This window comes from Orycteropus afer, unplaced genomic scaffold, assembly GCF_000298275.1.
Source record: "Orycteropus afer afer isolate SDZICR_OR568_19922 unplaced genomic scaffold, OryAfe1.0 scaffold00303, whole genome shotgun sequence".
In the NCBI taxonomy this organism is placed as follows: domain Eukaryota; kingdom Metazoa; phylum Chordata; class Mammalia; order Tubulidentata; family Orycteropodidae; genus Orycteropus; species Orycteropus afer.
In genome coordinates this window covers 2,509,891-2,513,726 of record NW_006921890.1, presented here as the reverse complement: position 1 = coordinate 2,513,726, position 3,836 = coordinate 2,509,891, and the positions used below count along the sequence as shown (strand labels likewise).

The 3,836-nt window shown below is 51.3% G+C and overlaps 1 protein-coding gene across 1 annotated transcript in view; it reads right to left on the bottom strand.

Moving 5' to 3' along the window:
* LOC103206172 (death associated protein) overlaps positions 1 to 3,836 on the bottom strand; it is an 85,471-nt gene that overhangs the window by 60,685 nt on the left and 20,950 nt on the right. The window lies entirely within an intron of this gene.

Below are 3,836 nucleotides of genomic sequence, written 5' to 3'. Positions count from 1 at the left end.
TACGTTCAAGCCACCAAACTTGGTTAGTGGTCAGTTCTTAACCACTTGTGCCCCTAAGCAGCAGTCTCTCCTTATTACTGCTTATCATAACTCTGCATGTACTTGAGGGCTCAACAACATCAATGTTCCTGGAGTTTGGGTCAACTGTCCTAGTTTTTCTCTCGACCAACAGAGCTTATCCAGTATCGCAACATATCAACCCCCTACCCCACAATGAAGAGTTCAGGTTTCAAAACCATCGCCACTGTTCCACCCTGCCCCCTCCTACTGAATCCATGGGTAGCTGGAAGTTAACGTTAGCTATGGCAGTCCAGCTGTTACTATTCTGTGGGTTACCACAGTTGGGTGCCATGGAGTCGATTCCAACTCACAGTAACCCCACATGAGAGCAGAGCTTCCCACTGGGTTTTCTTGGCTGTAATCTTTACAAAAGCGGATCACCCCATCTTTCTCCCACAGAGCTGCTGGGTATGTTCAAACCTCCAACCTTTTGGTTACCAGCCAAGCGCCTAACTATTGAGCCAGAAGGGCTCCTCACTCAGAGAGAAGAACTGTTAACTCAGTGGGGTGAATTCGTATTCTTACAACCATCTTAAGTTGTCCTAACTTCAGAACTTGCCTCTCTCTACTGCATCTAAGCTCTCTTTCCCTTCCCCTTCCCACCTCCCAGGACTCCCGAACCCTGTAAACAGCAATTGCTTCTCCAAATGCACTCAGCCTGGCCCAGGCTGTTCTACATCTTATCCTCATCACACAGCAAGAAGCTGCCACTCAGCAGACACCACTTACCATCTGCAACCTCCTTGCTGTCATCCCTACTTGTGCCTCACAAAGTTCTGTGTTCTCAAGAACACAATGCTGGCGGTGGCAGTCCAGCTGCCGGATGAGTTCCTGGGATCCTCGCATACCCAACGTTCTGTAGTTCCCACACACGGTTCTCCTTCCTAAGGTCTCAGGGAGGCTGATGGAACCCCATCTAACCAGCATAGGGAACAACCCGTGACAACCAAGCCAGTGTGCCCCCTTAGCTCAGGCCTGCCATCACTCTACAGCCACTGCCCTCGAGACCCTGCCTGCACTTCCTTTTGCCCGAACACTCTTGACCGTGACCCCAAGCCAATAGTGGAGTCACTGTGCACATTATTGTGGTGAGCGACAGGGGCACAGGGAAGCAAGTTTCAACATTCAAGGACACTGGGCACAGCTGTGTCCTGAGACGGCCCACAGGTCGTCATCTTAATATCCTCTCTGTCATTGGAATGTCTCAGTGCCCACCCACTCTGCAGAGGGCCCCTGTCACTGACGGTGGCCAAAAAGATTCAACGGGCTGCTGTCCATCAGCTAAGAGTCCACAATCCTGCCTCTGCCTGATTTGCCTGCAGTGTTTATATATCCACTTGTCACTCACGCACTCAGTTGTCTTTGTGGTTGTCATCTGCCTCCCTACTCAAATGGAAGCTCTGGGGGAAGAGGGACTTTGTTTTGCCAGTGATGTCCCCAGTGCTTAGAGCCTGACAAACAGTAGGTGCTTCCAGGTATCAGGCGGACAACGAATGGCCACATGGCAGGACCGTGGAATACCGGGATGTGCATCTACTGCAGTATAATAAAGTTATTATAGCAAACTCCTGGCCCTATACAAATTCACTAGAACAACAGGGACAGGGGGCAGTGAAGTTCTAGGAACTTCATCAGCGGCCTCTGGTTAGTTCTGAGAGTGCCTGTAGGGGCTCACCTTTAAGATCTGGCCTTACGTACAACCCTCTTACTTTCTTGTTTTAAAGTTATGTCCGTGTCCGAGCTCAAGTGTCCACCTTGGGGACCAAGTCTGGCCTCAAGAGGGACCCCACTGAAGGCTTGTGCTGTGGCCTCTGGATGGTATAAGACATCACTCAGACTCCAGATTCCAGCTTCTTGCTGCCGGCCTTCTTGGCTTGGGGCACTATTCCTGTGCTATGGTTCCAGAAGCTTGCTACCCCGGTTCTGGGCTGAGGTTCTGACCTGTGGCCCAGTTGTCCTCCTCGGGCTTCACTCCTTTTCCGTGTAGCACTGGGTGCCTGCTCATCCCCGCTGCTCTTGCTGACCTCCCCGGACTGGCCTGTCTACTCCTTTGGCTTAAGGTACTGCTTTTTGTGCCTGATTTCCCAACAGCCAGTCTACCGCAAACCAAATGTCTAAGGCCATCACAGCAGTCCTTGAGTTGGGAAGAGTCAGTCACATGGCCCATTCTGGGCAGTGTGCTTGCTGGGGGGCTTCTGGCAAAGATGTTCTTGCTCCTAAAAAGAGACACTGCAGCTTTGCATGGGCCCCATCCATCGAAGCAGCAGCCAAGAAGCTGAATGACGAACTGCACTGGGAAAGTGTGCCTTCTTTGATGTTCTAAAAGGCAAAGATGTCACTTTGATGGCTAAGGTACGTCTGACCCAAGTCTTTTCGAATACTTCACATGCATGTGAAAGCTGGACAAGGAATAAGGAAGAACTGGTAACTGAATCAGGAAGAAGAACTGATACATCTGAACAGTGCTAGGGAAGAATACGGAATATACTGTGGACTGCGAGAAGAACGAACTGATCTGTCCCAGGAGAAATACAACCAGAATGATCTTCAGAAGTGAGGACGGCAAGACGTGGGCTTGCTTACTTTGGACACGTGGTCAGGAAAGGTCATGGCCAGACAAGGACATCATGTTTGGAGGAGTGGAGGGTCAGTGAGAAGAGGGAAACCCTCAATGAGATGCACAGACCCAAGGGCAGAAACAATGGGCTCCAATCACCAAAAAGATGGCACAGGACGGGGAGCCATCTCATTCGTCTACACGTTAGACCCCTGTGCGCAGGAGCCGTCTGGCCAGCAACCACCAACAGCCATGGACATAGGGAAAGATGCCCTTCCCTGCCTCTGGATACCAGGTGTCTGCATGTGAAGCCTAGACCTGCTGCAGCCAGCCCACAGGGGACACGGCCCCACAAGGAGGGCCATGCTGTGAGCAGTGCAGAGAGGTGGGCCTGGAAGGGCCGGCGGGTCCCACTCCTCCTGGAGCCAATCCCACCTCACAACTTCTTCACGGTAGACAATCCTGTGCTCGCCGCCCGTGCTAGTCGGAGCTAGGAGTGTCTGCTGTCACCCGTGGATAGCATCCTAACATGTGTGCTTTGGACATTTCTTCCCCTAAGTATTGCAACTACAAGCCTTCAGCAAGTTGCTTCCCTACAAAGACCCTCCACTTTCACAGCTAAGAAAATGTTGCCCAACCTGTTCATGAATAAGACTTTTTAACGTAAAAAAAAAAATCCTGTGGCTCCCTACCCAGCAGATGCTCTACCGTGGGTATCTAGGTCCTTCTGGATGTCCAGCAGAGTCTGACAGCCTCAGTCTCAGCCTCCAGCATGGTTATCTCAGGTCGCCCAGGTGGGAACATCTGGCTCAGGAGACATCTCTGGTCACATCCAGCCCTCATTCTGGTAAGTTTACGAGAGTTCCTTGAGTACACCACCACGCTCACCACTGTGGTTCCATGTCACTTCTACGTGAATGATAGCCCTATCTAGAGGGTCTAAGGCACTGACTGCTAACCAGAGGGCTGGTGGTTCAAACCCACCAACCACTCCTCGGAAGGAAGGTTGGGCAATCTACTTCCGTAGTGATATCACCTCGGAAACCCAAGGAGGGGTCGCTATGAGTCAGGTTTGACTAGACGGCACATAAAAACAACAACAACAGAGTGTGTGTGTGTGTGTGTGTGTGTGTGTGTGAGGGAGAGGGGCTAGACTTGCATGTGGTATCCATCTTCCTAACCAGATCACCAGCACTAGTACTAGTTGCCATTGATTCCA